Source organism: Pan paniscus, chromosome 2 (assembly GCF_029289425.2).
Source record: "Pan paniscus chromosome 2, NHGRI_mPanPan1-v2.0_pri, whole genome shotgun sequence".
NCBI lineage: Eukaryota > Metazoa > Chordata > Mammalia > Primates > Hominidae > Pan > Pan paniscus.
Genome location: NC_085926.1, coordinates 60,773,415 through 60,794,057, shown reverse-complemented (window position 1 = coordinate 60,794,057; position 20,643 = coordinate 60,773,415). Strand labels below are relative to the sequence as shown.

At 38.2% G+C, this 20,643-nt stretch overlaps 1 protein-coding gene across 9 annotated transcripts in view; it reads left to right on the top strand.

Moving 5' to 3' along the window:
- FHIT (fragile histidine triad diadenosine triphosphatase) overlaps window positions 1–20,643 on the top strand; it is a 1,503,390-nt gene that overhangs the window by 404,949 nt on the left and 1,077,798 nt on the right. The window lies entirely within an intron of this gene.

The window sequence follows — 20,643 nt, the reverse complement described above, 5'->3', positions numbered from 1 at the left end:
CCATTTGGGGAAGCAGCCTGTGATATCAATAGGTAAGTTTTCTAGTTATCCAGGTGTCCCTGCTGTTAGCCTTTTAAATTTCACTTTGGGAGCAAATGCTCAAAAGTTTCAAAATCCAGCACAAGAACACATAGACTGAAGGAACGTTCTTCTGGTTGCTTTAGAGGGCAAAGTATTTCCAAGACACGCAAGGCTCTTTTGGTTAGGATCAAAGAAATGATAATTTTGTCTCTAGGTGGCATTTATAAGAAACTGTTTATAGTGGTGGAAGTCTCTCTCTGGCTGTGTTTTTATTTAGCATTTTTCTAAAAGATAGATTTGTATCTTGATATTGTTGGAACATAATAAGGTACTTATTTCACTTCTCTTTTGTGAGAAAAAAACCTGTCGTATGAGACTTTCCATCCTCTGGAACCACCTGAATGCCTCGGTCAGCTTCATTTCAGCTCCAAAGTCAGAAAGAATTCTCTGTGGTTCCCCTTTTTAGCTTGTGGTTCCCAGTCCTAACTCACCTTCACATTGCCTGGGGAGTTTTTAAACTCCATTCCTACGTGAATTTTAAACCGTATTCCTTTCTTTCTGACTTTCTGCAGACAGACCTGATGCACAACCTGCTGTGGAATGCCTCACCACAGGACACTCAAATGCAAATAAATCTTTGGTATATCTATGATAGATTATATCTATCTGATATATCAGAAAGATGCCTGGTAGATTTGACCAGTCTGGAGATAAGAATAGTGGGGAACCCTAAGTACTTAATAGCACCCCTGACAATTTTAAGGGAGTAGAGAACCATGTCTTCCCAGCTGGGATGGACAGCACAGTAATACAGGTGCTCCTCTGCTCCTAAACCACAGGACTGTGTGTAAAATCTTTTGGATAGCTTAAGCTAATGATTTCTCCTTTAGATATCTTGCCCACATTAACTTGAATGATCACACCTTAATCTTATGTGGACTTTCATTTATTAAAGGCCTGTCTCCTTTGCCTAGCAAGGAAAAAAATATATATATATATAATAAATATATATATATAATATATATATATAATAAATATATATATATAACATATATATATAATAAATATATATATATAATATATATATAATAAATATATATATATAATATATATATATACTCATTTAATTTCTCTAGGTTCTTTAATAAGCTTAAGTAACTTTCTTATCTGCTATTTGAATATCAAAAATGTTTTAAATATAAAAAATATCACGTATACCTTGAGAAGAAGCCTATGGGTCCTTGGCTGCCTAGTTGATGAAATATCTCAGGTTATGAAAAGTGTTAGCAATGAGTGAATGAAAGAGCATGTTTTAGGGTGTCATTTGGGCTAAGCTAGAAAAGAAGTCACACTCTGAGTTCTTTTTTTTTTCTGGTGGGAGATCAATACTGTCTAGACATGGTCTCATTAGGACTTTACATTGACTAAGGCAGACTCGGATAACAGTGGGACTGTTGGTGAGACATTTGTGTTGCTCATTACTACAGAGAACTCCAGATTCACTGGTGTCAATTCTGTGCATTCCAGCATCCTTCTACTCAACTGTAGGGTTATCCGTGAGGGCAGGATATGCCCACCCATGACTTTGTCAAGATTCTGAAGCCTAGAAGTTTTGGGAACTACTCTCTAGGATGTCCTAACATGCTTGATGACAGTTGTGTAGGCCCTCGGAGCGTCCTTGGAGCACTGGAATTCCCTATGGTCTTCCAAACATAAAACCAGAGATGTAGTTCGACTCACATCTAAAGGCCTCAGCCCATCCCTGAGAGCCAGAAACTTTCCTGACATACAGCCTGCCTATTAATTTCTGCAAATAACATCTTCATGTATGGAAATATCACAGTCATTTTTTTTTAATATTTAGTAGCCTTCTCAGTTCTAAGACCTTTTTGTGCATTTGTATATATTTTTTTAAATTGAGGAACTTTATGATTCCTCACCTAGGACCAGAACTTAAAAGCCCTGCATCCTTTCCCTTAGGCATTCAGACTGCTAGATATGCTGCTCTGCATGGAATTTTAAATCCTTCATTTGCGGTTTCTTGTTGGCATTTTGCAAGGGACTGAAGCAATGTCTGAGCCACTAGAGGCCAGAGGTGGACCAGCCCAACCAGGTTTCTGAGAGTGAAATAAATATCTGTTATTTGTCCAGTGTCTTCACTTTTCAGCTTTGGGCAAGATGAGCATAGACATTGAGAAATAATGCTGTTTATACAAAGGATTGCTCATGATAAAAGATCTCTTTCTGGGAATTTAAGTGTTCCGGTACATTAGCATTATTGATTATTTATTCTCTTTCCACATAGTCTACAGATGATTTTAGAATCCCAAGACTATTATTCTCCCTTGTCTAGTGTAATTACCAGAACAGGGAATAATCTAATTAAAAGACAACAAGGATGGGTTCTAATTGTTCTAATAAATTATGTTAACACACAGTGCATGCCGTTACTTTTCAACAGGAATTTATTTAACACTTTATTTGACAGCTTGTCCTTTACTGCCACAATCTTAGATTCCATTTCTTCTAAACAGGACAACTTACAATAGGGTAGTTAAATATTCAGAAATCTGTTGGATTGGTAAGAGAATCTAAAGATCTATGTGGTAAATACAGATGAAGAATTGGATTTTGGGTTCTCCAGATAAAATAATGACCCGAAACAGAAGAGGATAAAATAAAGAGGAATAGAGTCTAAAGTAAAAATCAAAAACAGACCGTTGTCATAAGGTAATAAACTTTTCATTTGCTTTTCTATTATCAAGCAAAATGTACATGATAAGATGATACTAACTCATATAATTGCATTTGCTTAATTTTAGACATTTTACACAAATCTGTTAGACACCACATTGAAAACTGCATATATGAGATGGTGCCTTCAATAAAGTCATGTCATGATATGGGCAAAACTTCATTCATTACTGATAGGCCATATGTTTTTAACAGAAAACGTCAGTCTCCTTGCTTATTTGAACATAATTCAGATATAATTTGTCACATAATTATAAGAGAAAACCCTCAAGGCAATACAGAAAAAGAAGAATGTGGGGAGAAAATAAAATCTATGTAGAGAATGAAGTGTACAATCAATTCTAAATAAACACAGACACTCTTTACCTATTTCAGACAAGCAGATTCCCAGGTTGGCTTGTGTTATTGTCCTTGATATAAAAACCTTTGACATTTAATTAACAAGTTTACAGGTAGGTAGGGATCTTTCTCACAAGGAAAATTGGGGACTTTGTAGGAATAACTTTTCACCTCTGCAGAATGGATTCATTCACATGTCAAGTTCATCACAGAATATGGGGCTGGCAAACATGCGGACTGTAGTTCATATTCTTAAAGCCCACTTATTGTAGAACAGCAGTCATAGAGAGAAAACAAAAAACAAAAGATACATCATGAAAGATGTGAAAATTAGAAGAAAAATCATCTTTAGTAGCAAAGGAATGCCTCCCAATTTCCTCCCTATCTGCATATATCCTGGCCTGCCTGGGTGAGGATTTTTGGCTCCTTCCTCGCTGTCTATTGTATTCTAGTTCACACCTGCATTTCTGATGGGCCACTTTCATGCTTATTTTTCTGTTTTTAAAAATGTGTCATTTCTTTCAAGGCCTTTAGGCTCTGAAGATATCTTTCCTCGAAAGAGGACTGAGTGCTAGAGAGCTCCTCACGGAGCTGAAGGACCCTCGCCACCGGGTCTAAATAAGATCAAGTCCCCTCCGAGAGGCAGCATGAAGGTGGCATGCAGTTTTAAAAAAAAAATAGTTGGACTGTAAAGGAAATAAAGACGTAGTTAAATAAGCCCTTATGTTATCACAGACACTTTTTATTCTTCTGTTTATTTTTTTCTGTGTTTTTCTGAAACTACTTTTCACCAGAAGTGCGATAGCAGTTATGTAAATGCAGAAATCTATTCCATTTCATTTCTAGAGCCAACTCTAGATGCTTCTAAGGGGGTGGGGTGAGCTATGTGGCTGGGCAGAGGGTCAGCATAATAAACGGGAGAGGGAGAGGGACAACAAATGAGCTGCAGTCCCTAGAGGTCTTTGGGGACTGGGCATTTCTGGGGCATCGAATGTGAACTTGACATACTGTATGTAAATCTGATTTTTTTTTCTCAGCCACTGGCATTGGAAAATTTTCATTTAGTAAATAATGCAAAATATACATTAAGAAATGTTAATGTTTTGACAGACACTGACAAATGCCAGGGAATCAGAAGCAACAGGAAAGCTGAAGCACTTCACTGAATGTGCTGCCATCTAGCCATGATCTCATTGCATGCTGCTTCACTCACTGGTCACAGAGACTCTGAAGTCATTCGGCAGGCAGGATGGAGTGTGTGTAAAATGGAGTGTAGAAGGCAGGGAATCGGCTGAGTCTTTTACTTTTATTGGCCATTAACACATCCTACCAGTCCATAAACTAAATTTTGATACGTATTAGACTAAAGATAATGTTAATAATTCATGGAAAAGCTACTTTAAAAAGAGTGTTATAGTAGCAATCATTGCTTTAAATATTACACTCACCATTTTCGTCTGTTCGGTAGCTCCTCGTGGTACACAGGATAAAGTTTACTCCTTAGTAGAGGATGAGGCCCTCTAGCCCAGCATCCTTCCCTTAGCTGTCTTTTCTACTGCATCTCTTGCTTGTTCCAATGGGTGTTCTATACCTCAGCCAGGCATTCAGTCTCACAGATTCTCAAATGTACCATCTTTTCTGCTTTTCTCAGGGCTTTCGTGCTGGGTTCCCCTTCACCCAGGAAGTCCTTTTACTACCTAACTTTCAGAACCTGGTTCACACATCTCTGAGAAGTTTCCACTGATTCTCTCAAGCAGTGCTGATTCTCTCTGTGTGTCAGCATCGTGACAAGTACATACGTGCATTTTTGCACTTATCACACATTATTGTAATTATTTTTCACATGTTTATTTTTTCTGCCAGAATCAGTTTCTTGTAGCTTGGTGACATTTAAATTCGATAGGATCCGGTTTATTGTATATTTTTTTAGCTCTTCCTACATGTATTATTTTTGAGTTTCTGCTGAGACTCAGGAACTTAAAGCTTTCAAAGTCCTGAATGCAGATAACAATCAACAGTCAAGCCAGTATCCTATTGTCTGTGAAAATATCCTCAGGAATAAAGGGGAAGTAAAAATATTATCAGATGAAGGAAAACTAAGAGAATTTGTGTTTTTTGTTTGTTTGTTTGTTTTTGTTTTTGTTTTTGAGACGGAGTCTTGCTCTGCCGCCCAGGCTGGAGTGCGGTGGCGCGATCTCGACTCACTGCAAGCTCTGCCTCCCGGGTTCAAGCGATTCTCCTGCCTCAGCCTCCTGAGTCGCTGGGATTACAGGCGCCCACCACCACGCCCGGCTAATTTTTTGTATTTTAGTAGAGACGGGTTTCACCGTGTTGCCCAGGTTCGTCGCGAACTCCTGAGCTCAGGCAATCCGCCTGCCTCGGCTTCCCACAGTGCTGGGATTACAGGCGTGAGCCACCATGCCCAGCCGGAAAACTAAAAGAATTTGCATAATTGCATCACTGCACTCTCCAGCCTCGATGACACGGTGAGACTCTGCCTCGAAAGAAAAGAAAAGAGTTATCTAATTGGAAAGAAGACAATTAAAAATGGATCTCTTCAACATCAGAAAGGAAGAAAAAAACATAGCAAAAACATTTGTACTCTTGAGAGCTCTAAATTGTGTTTGAAGGTTGAAGCAAAAATTGCAGTATTCTGATGTGGATGTAAATGCATGTAGAGGAAGTATTTAAGATAATTATATTATAAATGGGGAAGATAAAGGGATGCAAAGTGGGGAGATAGGGTTTCTATATGTTACTCAAACTGGTAAAATGATGACACCAGTAAACTGTTTAGTTATAAATATATAAAGTAATACCTAGAGAAACCTTTAAAAAATTATATACAGAAATGCACTGAAAGACACTTTAGATAAATCAAAACAGAATTCCAAAAAGTGTTCAAATAGCTTATAAGAAGTCTGGGAAAAGAAAACAGAAAACCACAAAGAGAACAAACAGAAAACAAACAAAAAATAAAATGGCAGTGTAAATTCTAAAATATCAATAATTACATTAAAGTTAAATGGTCGAAATATACCACTTATAATACAGGGAAGAGATTATTAGCAGGATTGTTTAAAAAATATGACCCAACTATATTCTGTCTATGAGAAGCTCACTTTCAATATAACAATAGACGAAAGTAAAATAATGGGAAAAGATGTATCATGCAAACTTTAATCAAAGGAAAACAAGAGTAGCTGGTTCTTTGAAAAGGTTAATAAAACTGACAGTCTAGCAAGACTGACAAAGAAAAGAGAAAAGACACAAATTACCAATATTGTAACTAGGCAACTTAACTTCCAAATGCATTTTAAAACATTTTTTTCTCTTCTCTTGGTTTTCAAGATACAACCTTGAAAAACTGCAGAAGCCTTGCCTAGCAATAGGCTACACATCCCTCCCTTTTTCACCATATATACTCCCTTCACATTTGTCTAACTATATACTAGTATCTAATTACTGTGCCTTCTTAGAAGTTCCAGGGGCTAATCTTGAGACAGGCGGAATAAGCTTGGAGACCCAGCTGCAAAATTCCAGAGATTACTTCAAAGTGGCTAGTTAAAAACCTGGCCATGGCTGCTCAGGAACTTAAAGCATTCAAAGTCCTGAATGAAATAATAATCAACAATCAAAGCAGTGTCCTACAGCCCGTGAAAATATCCTCAGGAATAAAGGGGAAGTAAAGATATTCCCAGATGTCTTGACTCACCATCCAGGTAGACTGAGACCCAAGATAGCTACCAGAACAAGACACACAGATATTATACTTAGTACAATTCTTGAATGCCTTCCTTATCAAGTTTTCCCTTTTTAAACCCCTGCCTTCCCCCAAAATCAAAGTGATTGCTTTGGGCGGGAATCTGACCATTTCCCCTTTACTGGTTTTAGTAAAATGACTTTCTTTCTACTAGACCTCACTCTTGTTAACTGGACTCTGTAAACAGTGGGCATCTGGACCTGCATTTGGTTACAGTATCAGGAATGAAAGAGGAGATATCACTATTGACCCTGTAGACATCAAAAGGATAATAAAGAAATGCCATGAACAACTCTACACACATAAATTTGACAACTTAGATGAAATGGGCCACTTCCTCAAAAACACAAATTCCTACCATTCACCTATCATGAAATACATAATATTTAAAAGCCCATAACTATTAAAAATTGAATTAATCGTTTAAAAACTCCCTGAAAATAAATATTTAGGCCCAGATGGCCTCACTGGAGAATTTTACCAAACATTTAAAGAATAATTAATAGGAGTTTTATACAGTCTCTTCCAGAAAATAGGAGAGAACACTTCGCAATTCATTTTAGGAAGCTGGTATTACTCAGATATGAAAAACAGAAAAAACAGTGCAAAAAAGAGAAATATATACCAATAACTGTCACAAATAGAGACACAACAATCCTTAACAAAATATTAACAAACAGGATTCAGGCTAAAAGAATAATATACCATGACAAATTGGAGTCTAGTCCAGCAGTGCAAGGCTGGTTCTACCACTCCTATTCAATATAGTGCAGGAAGTTCTAATCAATGCAGTAAGGCAAGAAAGGGAAATAAAAGGCATACAGATGGAAAGAAAGAAAACTGTTAATATTTGCTGATGACATGATTTTCTACACAGAAAACCCTAAGTGATCTACAAAGACGAAAAAACACAAAACCAACTCTTAAAACTAGTAAGTGGCTGGGTGTAGTGACTGATGACTGTCATCCCAACACGATGGGAGGCCGAGGCAGGAGGATTGCTGGAGCCTAGTTCAAGACCAGCCTGGGAAATATGGAGAGACCTCATCTGTCCTCAACAACAACAAATGAACCAGGCCTGGTGGTGTATGCCTGTCATCCCAGCTACTTAGGAGGCTGAGGCAGGAGGATGGCTGAAGCTCAGGAGGTTGAGGCTACAGACGGTTGTGTTTGTGCCAATACCTGTGTGCCACTGCACTCCAACCTGGGTGGCAGAGTGAGACCCTATCTCAAGCAAACAAATGAAAAACTAATAATTGAGTTCATTAAGGTGGCAGGATATGAGATAAACATTTAAATTATCAATTGTATTTCTTTATACTAGCAATGAATCTGTGGACACAAATTTTAAAAATATAGTACAATTTGCCTTAGCTCAAAAATATGAAATACTTATATAAATCCAATAAAACATTTATAAAACTTGTTTGTTGAAAACTATATAATGTTGATGAAATAAATTTTAAAAATGTAAATAAATGGAGAAAAATGTTGTGTTCATGATTTGAAAGTCACAGCATAGTAAAGATACCGATTCTTCCCAAATTGATACACAGGTTTAAAGCAGTTCCTATCAAAAATCTCAGTATGATTTTTTTCATATATAGATGAGATTATTCTAAAATTTATACAGAAACAAAGGAACTAGAGTAGCTAAAACAATTTTGATAAAGAAATAATAAAGTGGGAGCAATCAGTCTACTCAGTTTCAAGAAGTATTGCATAGTTACTATGTGGCTATCCATGGAGTGACAGAAACACAGATCAATGGAGCAGAATAAAGAACCCTTCTTTTAGAAGGAGAAGGCATTAGAGAAAAATCTTTGGAATCTCTGGCTAGGGAAAGAGTTCTTAGATTTGACATAAACACAATCCATAACAGGAAAAAAATGATATATTGGTGATATATTGGACTATATCAGAATTAAAACTTTTGCTTTTGCACCGTGAAAGAGTTTTTTTTTTTTTTCTTTTCTTTTCTTTTTTGAGACAGTGTCTCACTCAGTTCCCCAAGCTGGAGGGCAGTGGTACAGTCTTGGCTCACTGCAACTTCTGCCTCCCAGGTTCAAGCAATTCTCCTGCCTGAGGCTCTGGAATAGCTGGGACTACAGGTGCATGCCACTGTGGCTGGCTAAGTTTTGTATTTTTTTTTTCTTTTTAGTTCAGACTGGCTTTTGCCGTGTTGGCCAGGTCTCAAACTCCTGACCTCAAAAGATCCACCCTCCTCGGCCTCCCAAATGCTGGTATTACAGGTGTGAGCCACCACGCCCGGCCTAAGACCCTTTTAAGAGAATGAAAAGAATAACTACAGGCTGGAAGAAAGTATTTGCAAACTACATATCTGACAAAGGACTAGTATTTAGAATATATAAAGAATTTTCAAACTCAACAGTAAAAAATCCAAGCAACTTAATTAGAAAATAGGTAAAAGTCATGGCCAGACATTTTACTGAAGAGGTTATACAGATGGTAAATAAGCACATGAAAAGATGTTCAACATTATTTAACCATCAGGGAAATGCAAATCAAAACCACAATGAGTTATCACTATGAACATATTGAAATAACTAAAATAAAAGATAATGATAACAACAAATTCTGGTGAGGATGCAGAGAAATTATGTTACTGGTGGGAATGTAAAATGTTATAGCCACTCTAGAAAATGGTTTGGCAGTTTCTTACAAAATTAAACATGCACTTATCATACTCCTGGGCATTTATCCCAAGTAAACAAAAGCTTATGTTCACACCAAAACCCATACATGAATTTTCACAGAGCTTTATCTGTAATAGCCCCAAACTGGACACAACTCAGATGTCCTTTATTGGGTGAATGGTTAAGCAAACTGTGGTCCATCCATACCATCGAATACTACTCAGCAATGAATTATTAATACATGAAACTACTTGACTGAATCTTCAGGGAATAGATTAAAGGGGAAAAAAACACAATACCAAAAGATTACACACTGTACGACTCCACTTGTATAACATTTTTCAAATGAAAAAGTTATATAAATGGAGTACAGATTTGTTGTTAAAATTTAAGAAGGGGTGGAGTGGGAGGGAAGTGGGTGTGGCTATTAAAGAGCAACAAGAGGATCCCTGGGATGGACACATTCTGTGTTTTGACTGTGTCATTGTCAATATCTTGGTTGTGTTACTGTGTAATAGCTTTCCAAGATGTTACCATTGAAGGGAATTGGATAAGGGGCATATGGACCTTCTCTGTATTTTTTCTTACAACCTTCATGTGAGTCTACAATTATTTCAAATAAAAAATGTTAGTTAAAAAAGGGGAGGGGAATATGAACAAAAATCATAGAGGAGAAGGTCACAGAATACAATTGTAGAAGCTGCCTTAAAAGGCCAGGGACTGATTTAAAAGGGGAGAGAAACGGTAAAATCTAAACTGAGATTCTAGAACGTGTCAGGAATTCATGGCACTGTACATGTATGAAAGTGGGAATGAAGGAATATTAAAAGAACATTGAAAGAATGACAAATAACTGCTAATCAGTCCCCAGAGTTCTTGCCCAACCCGCATAGCCTGGGAACTGCCTCTCCCAACTGCCTCCCTCCCTACTTCCCCAGGAGGAAGACTGGAGGGGTTGGACCAACTACAGGGCTCGTGATTGGAGTCACCATGCATAGCTGAGGATGGGTATAATGATGAAAATTGGGGCTTAAGTGAAAGACAATATGATGGGGCTTCTGCTCTTTCCCATACTTAAATCTCAGAACAATGGCACCCAGGCTTATACCCCTAAGGCAGGAGATTGAAAGATATCTTTCTGGGGAATTTGACCAGCCCAAGGAAAGAGACCTATAAATATCAACAACCAGGGCTTTTCTAAGCCAATCTTTCTAGAACTGTGTTGTCTAATATGGTAGCCACTAGCAACATATATGGCTACTGAGCATTCAGACTAATCAGGTTAGTCTGATTTGAGATGGGCCTTAAATGTAAAGTACACTCTGAATTTTGAATGCTTAGCGTAAAATCTCTTATCAACTTTTATTAACATGTTGAAATAATATTTTTGATATATTGGGTTAAGTAAAAGCTATTATTAAAATAGTTTTTAAAATGAATAAGAGACTGAATTTCTTCCAGATTGAAAACAGGAAAAATGACTTTTATGGTGCCTCTGTGCTTTTTTTTTTTTTTTTAATTGATTTAAAGCAGCACGTTATCAACACAAAGGGAGTGATTAGCCAGGAAGGAGAAAAAATAGTTGTGACCACACATGTCTGACATACCTGATGTATCTCTTTCTTGCTGGTGTCTATTGAAATTGGTTTTTTTAAAGGCACGATCTGCAGAATGACAGTAGGCAGGTTATCTGGGCATCCCTATGTATTTCATCCTCCCAAGTTTATGTTAAATTTGTTACTTTGGGTGAGAGTGACACAGACATTGGGCATGGCAAGGAGGTTCTTTATGTATCAGTAGGAGTGCCTCCAATATGTTTTGGGTTGTCCAGTGAGTCGTTCTGTCTGGATCAGAATCCAAGATCTGCAACTTAGTAACTGTGATTTAGGTCAAGTAATTTAACTCTCTTTGCCTCTGTTTCCTCATTGGTAAAACAGGAATCAAAACAATAGAACTCTTTTTTTTTCTTTTTATCTAATTGTATTCTTATACAATTAGATAAAAAGTACAAAATAATAGTACTTTTAAGGTCATTGTGAAGATTGCATACTTTAATGTGGGGAAAAAAATGTTTAGATGGTGCCCAGCACATAATGAGCATTACATAAATGCTGCCTATTATTATTATTATTACTTGGGGCTAAGGGCTCTAGTATTATCTCTGATCCTTAGGCCAGCTTGTAAGGTAAGTAGTGTTGTTATCTAAGATTCTGAGGCTTAGAGAAGAAGCTGCTCAACTGGGCTACAAAGTCACTTCAAAAATCTGAGATTTCTTTTCCATTATACAATCATGTCTCATAAATCTTAGCGCCCTATTGCTGAAAGAAGCCTTTTAGATCATCCTAGGAGGTTTCTGAACTTGTCTGCAGAGTGAGTGGTTAAGGGTTGGGCTCTGGGGTCCAAAAAGATCGTGTTTGAATCCTAACCCATCACTCAGAGCAGCTGGGTGGTCTTGGACAAACTCTTCAACTGCTTTTCTCTTATGTGGTGTCTCCCTCATAGGTTGTTAGGATGATTAAATTAGATAATATATGAAAAGTTCTTGGCATACTAAGTGTTCCATAATTATTAATTTTTATGATTATGGTTTTATTGTAAATATGAACTAAGTCTGAAGCTGGTGGCAGAGGTACAACCGGAACTCTGGCAGGTCTTTTTATTCAGTGCTCTCTCTTCTCCATTTTGCTATCTAATTGGTTAGTTTTTATTCATCCTTTTAGAGTCTACATTTATAAAGTCAGGGGTGTTAGTGAAGATTTTAGGAGAACATTTTCCAAGAGTTTTTTTGAACTGCCAAGTCCAGAGATTTAGGATGTACCTTGGTGCTGAAGTAATTGGCTCTCTTAGTCTTGCATTATAAGAAGTTCTCTTTCAGAGTATAAGGTTGAGAACCATGAGAAGAACTCTCACATTTTAGTAATTGCTTTATGGAGTAACTTACCTCCTAAAAACATATGTTTTTAAGCTTCAACTCGTTCCTTTCCTTTCTGTGCCATTTTGAGAATCTCCTCATTATATATAATCACAATCTTATGTTCTGAGTTTCTCCTTTTAACTATTTCCTCAAGTGCCATCACTTAATAATATTTTCTTTTCTGTTTATCAACTAGTTGGGGAAGTGGTATGCTTGTTAGTACTGATGAGTTTCTTAGGAAAATACAGAAATAATTTAATCTTAAAGATTTTCTATCTGTCAGAGAATCTGTCATAAAACATGCCTGAAGCAAGCTGCGCAGTATTTACTGCCCTTATATCACACCTAGACACAGTTCACGATTGGAGATTAATTCAGAAATTCTCATTAATATGTTAAGCTAAGGACAAGGATGAGATGTTTTAATACTTCCATAAATGCAACATTTGTTTTGTGTGTGTGTGTGTGAATTGGATTGCTTTGCTGTGAACAAGGCAGATCTCTACTTTGCTCTAATATTGATAATGTAGGTGTCTTCCAAATTTCTTTTAAATTGATTTCTCTGATTCCCGATAGTTAGCCAGATAGGCCATATTATAGCTTTTTGCTCTCCTAATGTAGAAGAAACCAAAGGACTAATAGTTTTTCCAAAATAACTGAGAGAACATTAGGATATAGAATTACAAATATATTTCCATTTTGTCATAAAGTAGCTTAATATTTTTCCCTGTTGCTTAGACATTAATTAAAACTGTGACATTTCTCTTATTTTTACTAGCACCAGAATAAGAAAGGTAAATATTTTGTTACAAGAATCTTATTCCCTGAGAGAAATCTCTAATGGTACCTTATATTTTTCACTTACCACTCTCTTCTTTTGGTTTATGTGGTGCTTCTGTTTGGTTATTGGGCTGCTTTACAATGAAAATCATGCTAAACTTTTCAGCCACTTTTTTGAGTTCTTTCCTCTGAACCTGGAGACTAGAGAAAAGTAAGTGTAGGGAAGGAAAAATAATTTTCTCTTTACCCTTTATGGTCCTTAGGTTGGGATAGACCCAGAAACAAGAGAAAAACAAACAGAAGTTAAAAATATGTGTATCTCATGTACACGTGGAAGATACCCAGAGATATGAATAAATCTCAAAGAGGTGGCTTTGAGATCAGGCTCAAATACCATTGTCCACTGAAAGAAAAAAAAGAAGGGTATGGGGGATAGTCAGTTGTGGAGGGATGCCCAGGAAAAGTATGGTAAACATGAGTAAGGTTTGTTATGCAGATTTAAGTTGGTGTCTTCTCCATTGGTAAGAGTCTCTAGTGATTTGGTCATCCTTCTCTTCCTGGTACAGAAAGGGAGACACCCTTATGAGTAGAAATTTCCTTTATAGATGTAAAATCCTTTTACAAAAAGGTAACTTCTATTCTGTTTTCAGATCTTCTCCTGTAGCTGCAGTCTCTCAAAATAATCAGCTCAAAATAATCCTTATGCTAAAGAAGGATGTTGTGGGGAGGCATATTCTGGTCTACCGAGTTTCAGTTCTTCCCTCCTTCTAATGGAGCCCAAGTTGAACCAGGAAAGCTTTATATTCTTCATCCATCTGACAATCAGAAGTTATTAAATGCTTTCCATCCAGCACCATGTTAGGTACCACGAATACTACAGAAAGCACATTGGACAATTCCCAGATCTCAAGAAACTTGAGATCTCTTTTCCTTGTTTTCTTTTACTTTTTTCTCCTCTTCTAATAACTTTCCAAATAATTTGAGGCTGTTTACTAAATTAAAGGTAGTCTACAAATAATAGAACAATTAATAATGAAAGAGAAACATGACCATCTTTAGTAGTATAAGTTGGTAGGCCCATGGAATAAACTAAATTTGGTTGTAGATATCCAGCAACTAAGAAGAAAGGGAATTATTTGGCTTATGTAACATTCCTTGTCTGACCAGAGAAAGCATTCCAGTTTTTCCATGCGGTGAAATCTCTCTGTGATCAAACCCAGAGGGGTAATTTACTGGTTACAAAGTAAATATTGACTTTGGTGTGGTTTTCAAACATAGGAGTAGGTGTTGGGCGGTAAGGGTGCAGGCATGGATCATATCTGTCTTTACTATGGTGTTTCTAGAGTTTGGCACAGTGCTTGGCTCATAGTAGGTGCTTGTCACATAGTTGTTAGATTTAATTGAGCTATTCAATAGATCATTTTGCAATGACTTTTGATAACAATGATAAAGTGCTGTATACTCCATGCCTTTGAATATTGTTGTGTCTCTCTCAAGAAAGCCATCATTCCATCCCTTGTTCTCCTCCTTCTCATCCTTCAGGTCTCAGGTTTAACTTAAGTTCCTTTGTTTTAGTATCTCTTAGAGTGATCTGCTCCTTTGTTTTTGTTTGTTTGTTTGTTTGTTTGTTTTGAGACACCATTTCACTTTTGTTGCCCAGGCTGGAGTGCAGTGGCACGATCTCGGCTCACTGCAACCTCTGCCTCCCGGGTTGAACTGAATCTCCTGCCTCAGTCTCCCAAGTGGCTGGGATTACAGGCGCCCGCCACCATGCCTGGCTAATTTTTGTATTTTTAGTAGAGATGGGTTTTTGCCATGTTGGTCAGGCTGGTCTCGAACTCCTGACCTCAGGTGATCCACCCACCTCACCTCCCAACGTACTTGGATTACAGGCATGAGCCACCAGGCCTAGTCTGCTCCTTTCTTTTAGACCTATTCCCTGAGTTTCAAAGGTTTCACTTCCTATGGGAGCCTTTGACTCATGCCCATCTCCTCCAATAGCTTCCAGGAGGATTAGATCACCTTTGTACCCTAGCCCCTAGCATATGTGCCTGGCACATATAACAAAGTATAAATACTTTGTTAAATGAACAAAAGTAATTAATTACTAAACAATGTAGTGAGTTGTGCTTTTAGTGAGCTTTGAAGGAAAATTGAATAATGGATTAAAATGAAAGTAAGGTTAAATATAATAATGATGACAATGATAATGATGATAAAAAAGGTGAATTCTAATCATGTGCCAGGTTCTTTACATAAATTATCTCACTGAATCCCCCTAATAACTTAATGAGAAAGCCAAAGTTATTATCCTTATTTTACCAAATAGGAAAATGAGCATGGAGAAGACTGATGATTACTTGGGTACAATCATGCACCTGTTTGGTTGGTAGAGCCCAGGATTCAAACCCATGTCCTTAACCACTAACCAAAATATATCCCTATGCTATTTTACTAAAGCATTCTCAAGTCCACAATCTGGAGGAACGGAATTATCTGTCCTCATGTGTCCTGAGTAGTGTGACAAGTTACCCTGTGACAACCCAAAATAGCAACAGTCCCCCATCATTTCACAGTGAGGCTTCAGCCTTGCTTCTGTCCAGGAACAGAAAATGTAGCAGCAGAGGCCATATGATTCTTTCCTTTCACTATCAGTGGAGCTGGAGAGAGATGTTCTTATCACCCATCCCATTTTAGTGCACAGCCCCCTAGCTGAACGCCCTTTGCTGCAGTTCCATTTATAAGGAGTATCACATACTTCATTTGTTCATTTGAAAACCCGATGTTTATTGCGGTGCAGAGCAGCCACATTATTATAAGTACTTACTCAGACAAATTAAATGATTCAGTGTAGTAGCTCTGAAAAGTCTAATTTCCATGTGTGGAATCATGTTTATCGACACTCAAATTCAAAGGTGCAAAATAGCATATTTACATTGGTAACTTATTCATAATATTCCTTTTCTACCTTGCTCGTTTTATTGTTAGAAACCAATCCAAATCCCATTTTTAGGATGACACGTACAAAAGGATGATATGCAACTATTGTAACTGTGATGGAGGCCAAGCAATGAAAGCAAATCCAGCATTCTACTGGTGCCTCCTGCCTTCTAGTTTCATGTATTGGATTTTGGGGATGGCCAGATTTTTCTTTGAAGGTTTGGTTGTTTCTTTTTAAACATACACTATTGACCCAGGAGGAAGTATTCAGGTCACTTTGGGCTTTCACTTCATGATTACTGAACTTTCCTGCAAACTTTTTTGCCTTTACAGACTCTCTCTCCAGGAAGAGAAGGAACATTCTTCACAATTCTAGCCCCTTTCAAGAATGACCTCCTTGGCTCAAAGAGGATCTTGCAGTTATTAGCAGCAAAAATGAATTATCCTAAAGCAAACTCTTTTTTTTTTAAGCAAAGTTTTCATTTTGTGGGGGGAAAACCTAATCTCAAGTCCTAGAACATGGAAGGTTAACGACCAACTTGCTTTAAAGAGAGAAATATGACAAGCAAAATTGCCAAATCTGCTGAAGAACTAATCAAGCATATTGTTCCCTTGATTCTAGAAAATTGCAATGTGCTTTTAAAAAGGTTGAAAAGATGTCCATGGTGTACTCTTGGTTTACTTTGTCTGTAAATGTGTGTTCCTGTGTCCTGTAGTGTTGGTGGTTCCAGGGCCAGTGGGGATGCAGTGAAGACCATGGCTGCTTCTGGTGTTCTGGTGTTCCCCTGGCAGAGAGCTCCTTGTCATTCCAAACGACAGATGGTTCCCTCTGCGGGCTGAACTGAAATTCAGCCCTCCACGCTGAGACAGTCTGCTAGGAATCACCAATGGTCACGCTGATTATTAAAACATAGTTTTGAGTTTCATCCTTAAAAAACTAACCTCGACCAGCCTGACCAACATGGAGAAACCCCGTCTCTACTAAAAATACAAAATTAGCCAGGCGTAGTGGTGCACGCCTGTAATCCCAGCTACTTGGGAGGCTGAGGCAGGAGAATCGCTTGAACCTGGGAGGCAGAGATTGCAGTGAGCCGAGATTGTGCCATTGCACTTCAGCCTGGGCAACAAGTGTGAAAGTCCATCTCAAAAAAAAACGAAACAAAACAAAACAAAAAAAACTAACCTCATCTATCCCCATCTATGATTAGCGATTAGCTTAAGTGCAGTCCAGAACTGGTAACTCCCTTCCTTCCTTCTTTCCTTCCTTCCTTCCTTCCTTCCTTCCTTCCTTCCTTCCTTCCTTCCTTCCTTCCATTCATCCCTCCCTCCCTTTCCTCCTTTCTTTACTCCCAGAAAACAAAAAAGCACAGATGAGCACAAAAACTAGTGTAATGATCATGTGTACTCTCACTATCCCAAAACGAGTATCTGTTTTTGTTTGGTCAGATTTGCTTCCAGCGTTGTTTTTTTCCTTTTTAAAGAAGTTATTGATAAAACCAAATCATTTTCACCAATAATGTCCTGTCCTTCCCTCCACCCTCCACTTTCTTTGCTGCCTGTACCCCTGCCTAAAATTCCCTACCATAAATTTGGGATGTATTTGACTAGTCCATTGTTTATACTTTTACATACATATATGTGTATCCACAGCAGCAGTCCCCAACTTTTTGGCACCAGGGACTGGTTTTGTGGAAGATAATTTTTCCATGGATGGGGAGGTGGGGGGTATGGTTTTGGGATGAAACTGTTCCACCTCAGATCATCGGGCGTTAGGGTCTCATCATAAGGAGCAGGCAGCCTAGATCCCTCGCATGCACAGTTCACACTAGGGTTCCTGCTCCTATGAGAACCTAATGTCCCCGCTGATCTGACAGGAGGTGGAGCTCAGGTGGTAATGCTCGCTTGCCCACCACTCACCTCCTGCTGTGTGGTCTGGTTCCTAACAGGCCACAGACTGGTACTGGTCTGCTGCCTGGCGGTTGGGGACCCCGACCTACAATGAATACATACTATTGTGTTTGTATGTTAACATTTTCCTTTGTGTTGCTTTTCTGCCCATGACATTTATGAAACATCCACACTGATGCCTATAAAACCAATCTATTCTTTTTAACAGCCATATGTCCTTTAATCATATAAATATAGCATATTTTATTTACTGATTTGCCTTTAAGGGTGACTTTTAGGTCATTTCCAAGTTTTGTTATACTGATTTAATATATGTCCCCTTATATGTATGTTTCTTAGCCCTGGTATACCCCCCAAGAAGAGTTACTATGCCATGGCATATGTGTAGTGTCACTTTTGATAATACAGTAAAATTGCTCAATAGAATAATATACCAGTTCATGATTCCGCTGGAAGTAAACTAGAATAATATGCTATTTTTTCTCGTATCTTGGACAACACTGAATTGTGTCAGTCTTTTTCATATTAACTAGTCTGATAGAAATAAAGTAGAATCCCATTATTTTCATTTTCATTTTCCTCATGTTTAGTGAGAGTATTAGTCAGTTTTCATGCTGCTGATAAAGACATACTGGAGACTGGGCAATTTACAACAGAAAGAAGTTTAATGGACTTACAGTTCCATGTAGCTGGGGTGGCCTCACAATCATGGTGGAAGGCAAGGAGGAGCAAGTCACATCTTACAGGGATGGCAGCAGACAAATAGAGAGCTTATGCAGAGAGACTTCCATGTTTTAAACCATCAGATCTCTCGAGACTTATTCACTTTCATGAGAACAGCATGGGAGAGACCCACCCCCATGATTGAATTACCTCCCACCAGGTTCCTCCCATGACACATGGGAATTGTGGGAGTTACAATTCAAGGTGAGACTTGGGTGGGGACACAGCCAAACCATATCGGTGAGGTTGAGCTGCTTTTCTTATGTCCATGGTCCATTGTTCCTTCTTTGAATCACGATTTAAAAAAATATTTATTTGTTTACCTTTTTCTTTTTGTTGATTTTAGGAGTTCCTTATATATTCTGATTACTTATTCCCTGTCTGTTAAACATGTTGCTAATATCTTTGGCTGGTCTGGCATTTGAGAAGATAATTTATTCAGATGATCAGTACAGTTAAGTTGTTACGGTTTCTAATTTAATTCTATGTACTATCAAGAAGTCAGGCGTATCTCTACCTGCAATCTATTGCAAATCCTTTTGGATCTGCTTTCAAAATATTTTGCATAGGACTGATCAGTTTTCACTCTCCTGTGTGCTACCTGGCTAGCACCTTTATTCACCAGGATAACTGCAGGAGCCTCCTAAGTGGCCTTGTTCTTCAGTTTATTCTTACCGAATAGCCAGAGAGAGCTTATTAAAATGTAAGTCAGATCTTGGTTCACCTCTGCTCAGAAGTAGGCAATGGCTTCCCACCTTGCTCCAAGTAAAAGCCTAAGTTCTTAGAGTGGCCCATAAGGTCTAGCACCCTCCAGCTCCTTGTCATCACTCTGACCTGGTTTCCTGCCACTCTCCCCTGGCTATTCCAGCCACACTGGCCTCCCTGCTGTTCTAACATACAAACATGCACCTGTCTGGGAGGTTTGTACTTTCTGTTCCCTCTGCCTAGAATTTCTTCATCCAGAGCCATAATCATGGCTGTCCCCTGCACCTCAAATCTTCCCTGAGACATTACCTTTTCAGTGAGAGCTTTCCTGATCTCCTTGCTCAAAAATGCAACAATCTCCCCAATCACACTGTATTGATTTCCCAGGGTGGCAGTAACTAAGTACCATATACTGAGTGGCTTAAAACAACCGAAATTTATTGTGTCATATTTCTGGAGGCTACAAGTCTGAAATCAAAGTGTCACCAGGGCCATGCTCCCTCTGAAATCTGCAGGGGAATCTTTCTTTGCCTCTTCCTAACTTCTAGTGATTTGCTGGCAATCCTTGGCTTGCAGCTACGTAACTCCAATCTCTGCCTTTGTTCTCACATGGCGTTCCTTCCCCCCGTGTCTCTGTGTCTTCACGTGGTCATCCTCTTATATCCAATCATATTGGATGAGAGGCCTGGCCACCGAACCCCAGTATGACTTCATCTTAACTTAAATAATTATATCTGTATCAATCCTATTACCAAATAAGGTCACATTCTCAGTACTGAGGGTTAGGACTTCAACATATCTTTTTTCCTGATGGGGAGGGGTTGGGGGAACAGAATTCAACCCATAGTACTCACCATCTCCCTTCCTACTTTGTGTTTCTCCAGAGTCCTTAGAACTGTTTAACCAATCATGTATTTTACATATGCATTTTGTTTGTTTGTCTCCTCTACCAGAAGGTAGGCAGCATGATGGCCTGATCTTGGACTATTATGTTCACTGCTATAGAGAATAGTGCCTGACACCTTAGTAGAATCTCAATAAATACTTGTTAAATGAATGATCATCTGCTTTCAATTACTACATTGAGCTGACTATGTAACATGATGTAGACCAGGATTATTAGATTAAAAAAGGAAACG